Source organism: Bubalus bubalis, chromosome 5 (genome assembly GCF_019923935.1).
Source record: "Bubalus bubalis isolate 160015118507 breed Murrah chromosome 5, NDDB_SH_1, whole genome shotgun sequence".
NCBI lineage: Eukaryota > Metazoa > Chordata > Mammalia > Artiodactyla > Bovidae > Bubalus > Bubalus bubalis.
Window position 1 is genome coordinate 58,687,669 of NC_059161.1, and position 13,593 is coordinate 58,701,261.

At 39.9% G+C, this 13,593-nt stretch overlaps 1 long non-coding RNA gene and 1 other non-coding gene across 2 annotated transcripts in view; both read left to right on the forward strand.

Moving 5' to 3' along the window:
- The window catches only part of LOC112585116, a 199,616-nt gene that overhangs the window by 33,603 nt on the left and 152,420 nt on the right, over positions 1 to 13,593 (forward strand). The gene's annotated exons all lie outside the window — the stretch shown is intronic.
- TRNAW-CCA lies at positions 10,562 to 10,634 on the forward strand. The gene has a single exon. It is a non-coding gene; the product is annotated as a tRNA-Trp (tRNA).

The window sequence follows — 13,593 nt, forward strand, 5'->3', positions numbered from 1 at the left end:
GAGGGTTCCCTTTTCTCCACACCCTCTCCAGCATTTATTGCTTGTAGACTTTTGGATTGCAGCCATTCTGACTGGTGTGAAATGGTACCTCATTGTGGTTTTGATTTGCATTTCTCTGATACGATGTTGAGCATCTTTTATGTGTTTGTTAGCCATCTGTATGTCTTCTTTGGAGAAATGTCCATTTAGTTCTTTGGCCCATTTTTTGATTGGGTGTGAAGGAGGGACGTGGTAAGTTGTTGCAAACTTCTTGGTGTAGGAATCCTTTGTTCTTGCTTTGTTCTTGTAGGTCAGTTCACGATGTTCCTATAAACTTTCAACAAGACAAACGTTATTTGTTCTGCAACTTTTCATCTCTATAGAATGGACTTTTAAAGGTCGGAGTCCTGAGAATAGACTATCCTGTATATTTCAGGCTATAGGCAACATTGTTTTATAAAAGATACAGAGCCAGCATGAATAAGCTCAGGCAACAGAGCAGAAAAATTAAAGCAAAAGGAACAGATCTAATATAGAGTTAGATTTGTTCTTCCCCATTACAAATAGTCCTTGATAGAGGCAACTCCCTCCATCTGAACTTATTCTGGAGCTATGGTAATTTAGGGTCCCTGCCATTAGGCAGTGTCTAGGAGAAGGAAATGGCAACCCACTCCAGTATTCTTGCCTGGAGAATCCCAGGGATGGGGGAGCCTGGTGGGCTGCCATCTATGGGATCGCACAGAGTCGGACAAGACTGAAGCAACTTAGCAGCAGCAGCAACAGGTAGTTAGGGTCCCTGAAATAGATGTTCTGATTGAGTTCAATCCCATTGGAGAGATGGACGTGTCAGGGTAATCTCAATGTTATGGCTGGCATCTGGGAGCATGTGTGTCTTAGGAAGTTAGGGAGCAACTTTATTGCTGTGAGTAGACCTAAAGAGTAGAGGAGTGGAGTACCAGAACTCCCAGACTGTGGTGGGAATCAGGTAGGGTGTTTTTCATGATTAGTATGTTTTTAGCTACGAAGTGTGTCATTTGCTGGACTTATAAGAATGATGTTTAGGGGCAGTTGTCAGGAATGAACTGTGCAGCAGGAACTGTGGACTCTTTAAAAAACATGACTAACTCTGATTCTGGCTTGTCTGGCATCAGTAGGCGATCTCAGCAGTAGGTATGAGTAAGTACAGGAGCTTAATCTTCAAGGAGCTTTGGTTTTCAGCAGAAGTGCACTGCTGGGTGTTATCAGTTAGGAAGAACTGTGTGAATCATTGAAAGCAAAAGAGTTGTGGTATAGCAGGATTGGGGGTGTGGTAGAAATAGTGATGGGAATGAAGTGGCCTAACCATAGTTTCAAAATTAAGGTCTAGTTTCATTCCAAGAAAATGAGAAGGAATTCAAATAGGAATAGAGTATAGGGATAGTAGTAAGAAGTGAACGTGAAATTTGGTCAGTTGCAAAATTGTCTAATTCTGTTTATTTAAGATGTGAATTATCCAATAAAATGTTAAACATTAACTCAGAGAAAATTCTAAAGCATTTTAAGAAACCTATTAATATTTCATTGAGAATACAATAAAAAAGACCCCAATGATTTTAAGAATGGGAGGGACTAACAGAAAGATGTTTTAATTGTTAACAGGATAGTCTGTCTTTATAATAGATGAAGCTGCTTCATTATAGCATTGTCTATATTTGTATTCTTATTCATTTCACTAAAGAGTCTGTGAGAAAACAGACCATAGTGTGGCATTTAAAAAATTTCTCAAGTAACTTGAAAACAGGGATTGTAGAACCAGTTAATGCTAATAGAAACAAGGAGAGCTATGTTCTGTAGGAAGACGAAATATTTCTAAGGTTGGATTCTACAGAAAAGGGTGTAAAAAATGATTTTTTTGAATTCTCTGTCTCCATACAGTTTAGACTTGCCAACAACCGAATCAAATATTTTATCAACAACTGAATCAAATATTTTATCTAGTTTGCTGTGACTTTTGTTCAGTCAAGTCACAATACTTGGAATTTATAATGATCAGCCAGTCACTTAAGCCATCCTGATGAAATGAAATCTACCTCCAGTGCACCAAACAATTGCTTAGTTATCTCCTGACATTAATATGGAAGTTTACTTTACTTCCATAAGGAAATACATTTTTGGCTTCAGATTAAGAAAGATACATTTAGCATATGAAGACTTGCTTTGCAGTGAAGTTGCAAAAGGAAATTAATAAGAGTTAGTGACTGTACATGCTTCTGTTTTGTGTGCCACTGATGTTTAACTGTTAGTTATCTCACCCTTCCTCAGATGAATGTTTTCTCACATCATATATTTACGTCTCTGTAAGAGATGGCCTCCAATTTATCGATACGATTTAAGTGAATTCCTGCTTACCTTTCAAGGAATTTCCTAAACCTGCTTCACACCAGAGTTAGATATGCCTTCCTTTGCTCTCACACCATGTTTTTCATACTTTTAACAGCTCAACTTCATAAGGCTATGTACCTCACTGTTTATTTGATAGCTACATAACATAGTGGCTGAGAGACCATGGCCTCAGGTAGCCTAAAGTCAAATCAGAGTGACTGGCTCTGTGATCTTGGGCAAGTCACTCAAATCTTGGAGCCTTTGTGTTTTCAACTTATAAGATGGGGATGATAATAAACCTACTTACAGGCTTTTTGTAAGGAATAACTGAGTCAATATATGTATAAAGGATGTAGATCTGTATGTATTTTCTTGGATTCATCATTGTATGAATTTAATACATATATTTGTACAGTTTATTTCATAACTTATTGGTATATAAATATTGCTGAAAAGTCTTAATCAAATACCTGTACTTCTTGTACTATATTCAGAAAGTACAAAGAGGGACCTGGTATTACACAGTTAATACTATAGAAAGATAATTTTAATAGTACAAGTTTAAAAAAAAAAGGACTTGGAAGCTACCCACATTAAACAAATTAACCAGAAAATTACCAGATCTTTGGTACACACTGCCTGGGCGCCTCCTTTGATTTTAGATTCTCTTTAGAAAAATAGTGTTTACTTCTGGTTTGAATTTTTACTAATCTAACCTGGCATAAGATACCTAAACAAGCTTACATCTAAACTAATTTTTTCTTCATTTCCTCTAAAACATGTGGAATATGTTTACTTTATTGTTTTAAAAGGTTGTTTTATTGATCCTTTTATATGACCCCTTTGCTCCAAAAGATGTTGACATAGTAGAACAGTATGCTATCGATCTAGTAATAATAAGGGTATCGTATTAAGACCTGGTGTCTATTTTCCCTTATCTGTTTCTGCCCTTTTCACTGCTGTTTTAATTTCCATCATCTCACTTTAAAACATTTCTCCAGTTATTCCAGGAAATGGGTTCCCAGTGCTGGCCAGCTCCCTTTTTTCTTGATCCTCCTTCTCAAGGAAGTAACAATCACTGGGATTGGTATTCATGTAATTTTTTTCTCCCGTGTCTAATTTCTCATTAATATTTTGTCAGGAAAACAGCTTTTACCTTTACTCCTTTATTCTGAAAATTTATTTCAAGAGCCCATTATTTTTCACTGGAATATTTTTCTGTGGTTTGGCATATAATCCTTTCACTCACTGCTAAAGCTAAAATCTTTTGCCTTGCTTCTACTTATTTTTACATATGGCACCTCCAAACCCTTGTACTAGCTTTCTATACATTTTTTGAAGGCTTTCTTCATATAAAAATTTTATATCCCTTTCCCCACTTTACTGAAGTGACCTGTATTATTCTTACTCTGCTTAGTTTTAGCTTGAAACATTTTCAAATGCTGGATCTTTAACAGTTTCTTAAATGTATTTCATCTTCATATAGTAGGCTTTCCAGGAACCCACAGAAAACCAGATTGGGGTCTTCTGTCTTTCTTTAAAAGTCAGTTCTCTAAATATTCCCAACATATTTGGAACTGGCTATTGGACACATACTTAGTTATCTTATGTATATTTTCCTAAAAGTTGGATAAAATATATTTATGTTTATCTTTTCTTGTGGTTTCTTGACCTCAAATACTTTTTAACATAATGTAAAATTGGGCCTCTGAAGCTTGCATTTTCTCAGTCTAGCTGTTACCATGGCTTTTTGAAATGCTTCTTCTAGTGAGCAGAAATATGTGGGCTCATCATGAGTTTGAGTAAGCTCCAGGAGTTGGTGCTGGACAGGGAAGCCTGGAGTGCTGCAGTCCATGGGGTCACAAAGAGTCAGACACGACTGAGTGACTGAACTGAACTGATTCTTACCCAGGGATACTTTAAAATGAAAAAAGAAAAAAAATTATACATGCTAAAAGTAAGAGCTATATTCCTGTGAGGGAATTGAGAGGCCAATTGAAACTGTTTACTTCAGACTGGGACTTGAACCCACATGCAGAAACTCAAACACAGCTGAAATCCAGTTTGGGACTTGAACCCACATGGCTAGGACTCAAACCCAGCCAAAATCCTGCTTGGGACTTGAAACCCCTATGGCTGGGACTCGAACCCAGCCCAAAACCACAGTGCCTGGTTTCAGGGCCTAGTGAAGCTTGGGTTCTTGATCTCTCATCACAGAAAGAATTCAATCAAAGACAAAGTGATAGGTAAGATATGGATTTATTCAGATTCAGAGAGAAGTGCACTCCACAGACAGAATGTGGGCCAATCCAGAGGGTGAGTGTGGTCTCAAAATGTGCTGTGGTTAGTTTTTATAGGCAGGGTAATTTCATATGCTAATGAGTGAGAGGATTCAGTTCAGTTCAGTTCAGTTGCTCAGTCCTGTCCGACTCTTTGCGACCCCATGGACTGCGGCATTCCAGGCCTCCCTGTCCATCACAAACTCCTGGAGTTCACTCAAACTCATGTCCATTGAGTTGGTGATGCCATCCAACCATCTCATCCTCTGTCGTCCTCTTCTCCTCTCACCTTCAATCTTTCCCAGCATCAAGGTCTTTTCCAATGAGTCCTTTGCATCAGGTGGCCAAAGTATTGGAGTTTCAGCTTTAGCATCAGTCCTTCCAATGAACACCCAGGACTGATCTCCTTTAGGATGGACTGGTTGGATCTCCTTGCAGTCCAAGGCACTCTCAAGAGTCTTCTCCAACACCACAGTTCAAAAGCATCAATTCTTCAGCGCTCAGCTTTCTTTATAGTCCAACTCTCACATCCATACATGACCACTGGAAAAACCATAGCCTTGACTAGATGGACCTTTGTTGACAAAGTATTGTCTCTGCTTTTTAATATGCTGTCTAGGTTGGTCATAACTTTTCTTCCAAGGAGTACACATCTTTTTATTTCATGGCTGCAATCACCATCTGCAGTGATTTCAGAGCCCCCCTAAAATAAAGTCTCTCACTGTTTCCATTGTTTCTCCATCAGTTTGCCATGAAGTGATGGGACCAGATCCCATGAGCTTAGTTTTCTGAATGTTGAGTTCTAAGCCAACTTTTTCATTCTCCTCTTTCACTTTCATCAAGAGGCTTTTGAGTTATTCTTCACTTTCTGCCATAAGGGTGGTGTCTGCATATCTGAGGTTATTGATATTTCTGCCTGCAATCTTGATTCCAGCTTGTGCTCCTTCCAGCCCAGTGTTTCTCATGATGTACTCTGCATATAAGTTAAATAAGCAGGGTGACAATATACAGCCTTGATATACTCCTTTTCCTATCTGGAACCAGTCTGTTGTTCCATGTCCAGTTCTAAATGTTGCTTCCTGACCTGCATACTGATTTCTCAAGAGGCAGGTCAGGTGGTCTGGTATTCCCATCTCTTTCAGAATTTTCCACAGTTTATTGTGAGCCACACAATCAAAGGCTTTGGCATAGTCAAGAAAGCAGAAATAGATGTTTTTCTGGAACTCTCTTGCTTTTTCAGTGATCCAGTGGATGTTGGCAATTTGATCTCTGGTTCCTCTGCCTTTTCTAAAACCAGGTTGAACATCTGGAAGTTCATGGTTCATATGTTGTTGAAGCCTGGCTTGGAGAATTTTGATCATCACTTTACTAGTGTGTGAGATGAGTGCAATTGTGTGGTAGTTTGAGCATTCTTTGGCATTGCCTTTCTTTGGGATTGGAATGAAAACTGACCTTTTCCAGTCCTGTGGCCACTGCTGAGTTTTCTAAATTTGCTGGCATATTGAGTGCAGCACTTTCACAGCATCATCTTTCAGGATTTGAAATAGTTCAACTGGAATTCCATGTTCTCCACTAGCTTTGTTTGTAGTGATGCTTCCTAACTATTTTTGGGAAGGGGCACGGATTTCCAGAATTTGGGCCACCACTCACTTCTTGGTCTTTTGGCAGTGCCTTGGAACTGTCATGGCATCTCTGGGTGTGTCATTTCACTTGTTGGTTGAAGATCAAGGTCTAGTCTTGTCTGCCATTTGATTTAAATAAGCAGGGTGACAATATACAGCCTTGACGTATTCCTTTTCGTATTTGGAACCAGTCTGTTGTTCCATGTCCAGTTCTAACTGTTGCTTTCTGACCTGCATACAGGTCAAATAAGTTCAGTAAGTTTAAATGGAGAGTTCTGCAAAATGTCAGAGAGAGGAAAGTGCCAAAGTGGTAAATCATACAAGCCTTGGCTATAGTTTAGTATTAAAAGGGCTTCTTAATGTTCAAACTTCGGTATTCAGGAAGTTACTCTTTTTTTTTTTATGAACAAAGACACATACATTACCATAAGAAAAGGATATTGAGTATGGTGAGAGTCATCATGCAATGATTCCTCAGTTGACATGGAGAACTGCAGCCTAGAGATTATATTTCAACTTCATATCTTCCAACTTAGAAACTTACCTGATGCTATCCAATAGATGTTTAATGACAGTCAAATGAATTATTGAGTCAATAACATAAGAGGCATGAAAGAAGAACTAAAGATTGTCATGGAATGAAACATACAAGCCTGCTGAACACGAGCAGCCAGTCTAGTACCTGGCATATTAGTCAGTGCTATGAATGAATCCAGCAGCTTTGTGAGCCTCCTTTGAGCTAGACCTCTGAATCTATACCACACATCAATCGGTAACTTCTTTGGCCACTAGAATGGGGATTTAACAACTTACAACTGCTCTTCTAGTTCCTCTGATGCTTCCACAGTCTTTGAGAAGAGAGGGAGAGAGGAACTTAGGGGAAGCAAGGGCTCAGCTGTATCAATGCTGGTTCTAATTCTGTAGTCACAGCTCCATGGGGGGCTGTACGTGTGCCCTTGCCTCCCTCCTGGTCTTGGGAAGAGAGGAAACCACCACATTTCCTTCATGCAGTGGATGAGAGCTAGTCTATCATTAAAGGAAAACCAGCAGAGAAAAGCCCTCAACTGTTGGCAGTCCACGAGACGTGTACATTGCTATAGCAGGCTCTGCTGAGAGGCAGGTTGGGGGAAGGCCCTTGTGAGCCTGGGGACTGCCTGGCCTTGAGTTCCTGCTTGTGAACTGTGTGAGACCAGGCGAGTTACTTAATGGTATTTCTGTTCCTTCGTCTATAAAAGGTGGCCAATAAGTGTCTATTGCACAATGCTTGCATGGAGAGCAAATGAGCCAGTATGTGTGTGTGTGTGTGTGTGTGTGTGTGTGTGTGTGTATTTAGCCACTTTATTTATACACTCACAGTGGCTAAAAGAGTGCCTGGCACTTATTAGGCACTGGTGTGTTGGCTGTTATCATTATTACCTTAAGGCAACTATTTATATAATGGGGAAGAGCAATGAAATGGGATTTAGGATGTAAGCCCCCTATGAAGTAGAAAAGAGCTGGTAATGCGGAAGAGGGCAATGCAGATGTGTAGGTTCACCATGGTTCTCGGTGGCACTTGGCATGGCCAAGTGGTGCAGACTGGTGTTAAGCCAGATTGCTGCCCTGGGGAGGATAGCAGAGCATGTGCTGGGGCCGGGGAAAGGGAGAAATTCAAGATCAGGGAGAAGGGTGTTTCCTCACAATTGCTGCTTGGTGCTGACTTTCTAAATAGACCCGGTCAGCGGTTGGATAGGAAAAAGGCTGATGAGTTTCCAGATGTGTGACAGGAAGAGGAGGAAGGAAAGTAATGACCCAGCAACCTGATGTTAGGATCATGACAGGGACATGAACCGTGATAAAAAAGCTGAAAGAGCCCACAAAATAATAATAAACAGTCCAGCACCCTGTGTCCTCAATCCTGGGTCACAAACCACATTTCTGTTCAAACAAGTCTTTAGGAGAAGATGCTGAGAATTAAGACATGGAAAACTCCACGGCCAACATGATCCCCTTAGAATTTTTTTAAAGCTGCCTTTCTCCAATTGAACCGTATCTACACAGCACAAATAAGGGAGAAATGTTGCAATTACCTGGTTTGCTTGATCAACTCAGACAGCCACACTGGATTACTCATTTTTGTATGATTACTTGATCCAAAAAATCCACTCAGAGGGTTGAATGTTCTATTTGAGCTGTCTAACTTGATCAGATAAATCCACTCCAATGAAATTTTTGTTGGTATTTCATCCAGTCCTGATATTTATAATCAATTATTTTCTATATCTTGAGTTGAAAATAGCCATACAATCAAAGGCAATTAAAACACTCTGAGATGATTTAGTGATAATATAAAGTATCTTTATCTTCGTATAATGATTGTAATAAGAATCTGTGATTATGTTTGACATACACCAGACATCCTGTCCTCTACATGCATGTGTGTGTGTGTGAGTGCGCATGCTCACTAGTGTCTGACTCTTGCACCGCATGGACTGTAGCCTGCCAGGCTCCTCTGTCCATGGAATTCTCCAGGCAAGACTGTTGTAGTGGGTTGCCATTTCCTCCTCCAAGGGATCTCCCCGACCCAGAGATCAAACCCGTGTCTCTTCCTTCTCCGGTATTGGCATATGGATCCTTTACACACTGCACCACCTGAACTGACCCTACATGCACAAAGTTCATCAGATCCATCTAGAAAGAAATCTTTCCTCCTTGCTCAGTCATTTTCTGGCATGCTCTTGATCTGGTCTGCTGATGGGACCATGAGTGTTGCAGAACAGTGGCCAGGGCAATGGCTTATAACCTATTAAAGTATTTTCTATACTCCCTTTTTTTTCTTCTTGAACATCTTCCTTTCTCTCTCTTCTTTTTCTTTTCTCTGTACTTCTCTCTGTTTCCCCGATTTACCTACAGCTCTTATGAACCTAGTTATGGTTGCCCAGAGGCTGTAAGTTGGGGCTGAGTTGGGGTGTGTGTGTGTGTGTGTGTGTGTGCGTGTGTGTGTGTGTGTGTGTGTGCGCATGCTCAGTTGTGTCTGACTTTGTGACCCCATGGACTTGTAGCCCTTCAGGCTCCTCTGTCCATGGAATTTTCCAGGCAAGAATACTGGAGTGGGTTGCCATTTCCTACACCAGGGGATATTCCCGACCCAGGGATCAAACTCATGTCTCCTGTGTCTCCTGCAGTGACAGGCAGATTCTTTACCACTGAGCCACCTGGGCTGACATTCAAAGACAGTGGAAAAATCCAGTGGCCTAACAGGTATGGTTTACACACAGGCTCTAGGAAAAACTACACAGGGGCCAATTTATCTCTGAAGCACTGCCACCTCTTCATATCCTTCCCCTTCTAGGACGCCTCATTTTAGGTTTTCTAAATGAGACTTTATTTTGCCCTATTTCCACATTTGCTCCTAACTTTAGCCCATCCAAACCCATCCTTTTCCTGAAGTACATTGCTTAGATCATTTCTTTTCTGTTACTTCATAAAAACAGCTCTTGCCTCAGTGTAAATATTTTATCTAAGAGGAAAGCAAACTGATTTTTTAAAAATCAGTATACTTTCAAAATACATCCACTTCACTGCACCTCCTTTTTCGTAGACAGCATCATCTTCTTTGTGGGCTATTTCAGTAACCTTCTGACTGGTCTCTCTGCTCCTGTTTTTGTTTCCCTGTGATTGTTCTTTTTGCAACCACCAGAGTGATTTTTTTGTTGAGTGGTCATTCTTTTACTTAGAGTCCTTCTTGGCTCCTCATTTTATTCAGAATAAAAGCCAACACCCTTATCTGAAATGGCCACAGCTCTGATCAGGCTCCTCGCTGACTTCTAAGTTGAACCTTCTGATCCAGGTACACTGCCCTCCTCCCTCTGAGGATGCAGGAGGCAGGTCCTGGGTGTTCCCTGCTTCCCTTTCCTGACTTTTTTCCTCAGCAGTCCCCGTGGCTCATCCCCTCACATCCTTTATGTCCTTTCTCAAATATATTTTCAGAGAGACTTCCCCCAAAACCCTAATTACATTTGCCACCTCCTCAACATACTCTGTCTTCCTGTGCTTCATTTTTCTTTACCATCAGCAGTACATTGTACTTTCTATTTAGTTATGTTGTTCAGTGTCTTATCTGTCGCTACTAGAATGTTAAGTTTTGGAGGGCAAAAATTCTGTCTTCATCAGTGTTCTCCCTACCATATCCCTGGTGCACAGAAAAATATTTGACACTTCCTAAGTACTTACCATACTACTAATTTTCCTATTAGCTGTAGTAATCCAATTTGTTGATAGCTAGTTCTTATGAGATAAGGCATTGTCTTTATGGATTAACATCTTTTTCTAGGTTAACACTTCCTGGTGGCTCAGAGGTTAAAGCGTCTGCCTCCAATGCAGGAGACCCAGGTTCAATCCCTGGGTTGGGAAGATCCCCTGGAGAAGGAAATGGCAACCCACTCCAGTATTCTTGCCTGGAGAATCCCATGGATGGAGAAGCCTGGTAGGCTACAGTCCATGGGGTCGCAAAGAGTCAGACACGACTGAGCGACTTCAGAGGAAGAAGAAGAAGTACTTACTAAATATTTGTTGAATGAGCAACTATATACTTGATTTACAAATGCCTCAGCATGTACATAGCTGAGGATATGGGAATTTTTAGAGGTGTTTATTGATATTTTGAGGATATATTTTTCTAGACATGCTGAGAAATAATCACCTTCTTCATCTAATAGCAAGACAGCAAATGGAAGAATGAATGGCTGTGTCTTTTTAAAAAATTTTATTGAAGTACAATTGATTTACAGTGTTGTGTTAATTTCGTCTACACAGCAAAGTGACTCAGTTTTTTATGTGTGTGCATATATATGTATTCTTTTTCATATTCTTCATCATGCTTTATCACAGGATATTGAATGTAGTTCCCTGTACCACACAGTAGGATCTTGTTGTTTATCCATACCATATATACTAGTCTGCATCTGCTAATCCCAAATTCCCAATCCTTCTCGCCCTTTCCCTCCCTCCTTGGCAACTACAAGTCTGTTCTCTATGTCTGTGAGTCTATTTCTGTTTTGTAGATATGTTCATTTGTATCATTTTAGATTCTATGTATAAATGATCTTTTTCTGAATTTCAACTCATTTTTTTTTCCTCCCCTGCCTGGGCCTGCAAGAGTAAAGAATAGCAGTTTGTTCTCTTAGTTTTAAATGATTACCCAATCTGAAGTCAATTTGATTACTGTCTGTATTTTATAGTTATATCCTCATATCTTGAATCTCTCATAGACATATACCATAGACATAATCCATAGACATGGATTAATGTTGAATTTTACAGGAAAATTAAAATGAATGAATACATAATTTGTAGACCTGGTAACACGTATGTATGTAATGGAGGCAACCGTGTACACCCCTCAATTAAAGCTTTGCCTGTGTTCACAATCTTCACTTCTGCCCATTTGAAGAAACACACGCTTGCACAGCTTGAAGCATTTAACATCTTTCAAGTTAAGCTTTGGCACTTCATAGAGTGTAAGCCGTGCCTAGTTAATCATAGGAACTGAAATTCTTACTTTCTGCCCTTTAAAGCCAAAACCTATTTAAGATTATCTTTTCTTTTTTCGCATTGTCTCATCAAAGCAAAACTTGCAGAGCATGAAACAATGTGGTTAGGGCAGCAGATTTGAAAAAAAAAAAAAAAAAACACAACAGAATCTAGAAAACGGCAACATTTTCCTGTGGCTGTGTAATGCAAAGTGAAACCAAGCTGCCATCTGTCTGGATTCCTGTGTGAGAATTCAAAAGGAGGGTCTGAACAGCTGGGAAGCCTGCTTGATCAGGGACCAGCCCTGAAAAGGGAAACAGCCGGAGTACTCACCATTGGCCTATTTTTTTCCCCAGTGTGAACAGACCAACAGGAGGAGCTGTGTATTTTGGATATTAGGTTGTTTGTTACCTGGGAACCCAAGAGGAATTTCTCAGGCCTCCCCAAACTTCCTGCCTCTATTGGTAGGCTCTGTAGTCTGATTCTCATCATCAGCTCTCCAAACTTATTTGATACTAATTCCATTCCAAGGCCTCAGCTCTGTCTCCAACTCTACCCAGTTCACTCCTGCTTCTGTGTGGGGGAAGTTGTTCCCCCTTGCCCATATTCACCCTCTGCTCCTCCTTTTCCCCCAGCTTTAGCCATTTTTAAAATAAATTTTTAATTTTAAACTTCTCTGAGATCCCTTTTCTGGAGAAGCCAATCCACATGACCTCTCTTTTCTAACTTATCAGTCATTTACACAGTAATTGAGAGCTTCCCTTATATCAGATCCTGCTGGAAGTGATAGGGAAACAAAGGTGAGTGAGAATTCAGCAACTTGCAATCGATGATGAACAAAGATGGAAACTAACAGATTGTTCTGGGAGTGCTTAAGAGATGTCCTGGTTCTGCCTGGTAGCTCTTATTTAGCTTTATCCAGATTCACCACTTTCAACATTATGTTACATTTGCTTTCCTCCTCTCTTTCTCTCTCCTTGCTTTTTCTGAACCACTTGCAGTCATTCAGTTGCTACCTCCTGTCTGACCTTTGCCACCCCATGGAGTGCAGCAGGCTTCCCTGTCCTTCACTATCTCCCGGAGTTTACTCAAACTAATATCCACTGAGTTGGTGATACCATCCAACCACTTGTGAGTAGGTTGACTTATCATTGCCTTGTACTCTTTAGTACTCTTGTGTGTTTCCTAAGAACAAAGATATTTCCCATATAGCCACATTAAAATAATCAGATTTAGGAAATGTAAAACTGATGTTTACTCCTACGCTTTGCTCTTTTCACTTCATATGTTCTGGGATTTAATCTCCTGTTGCTTCACTGAAGTTTCCTGGATTCTCTTTTTGCAGCTATACATTCCTATGTTACTGCATTGTGTGCTTGTAACAGTATATTTAACCAGTCTCTGATGTTTGAACTTTGAGGTTGTTTCCAATATTTTGCAATTATAAATAATGAAGCAATGAATAATCTCTTGCATATATCTTCTTATTGTTCTGGGAAAATACCAGGAAGTGGGAATACTGCATCAGAAGACAAATACATGTACAGTTTTGTTAAATATTGCCAAATCCATACCCCTTCAGAAGTGTTGTGACATTGTCTTCCCATCAGCAACTTCTGGGTGGATCTTACTGACACTGTATTATAAGCTTTTGAAGTTATGCCAATGCAATAGCTGAGAAAAGTTATCTCATTCAGTTTTAATGTGCGTGTCTCTTCCTATAAATAAAATGAAACATCTATCATACATTTAAGGGCCACTTTTTGGCTTATCATATTTTTATGTCTTTGCCCTTTTCCATGGCATTTATAAAATATTTTTTCCTCAATTTTCATTTTATA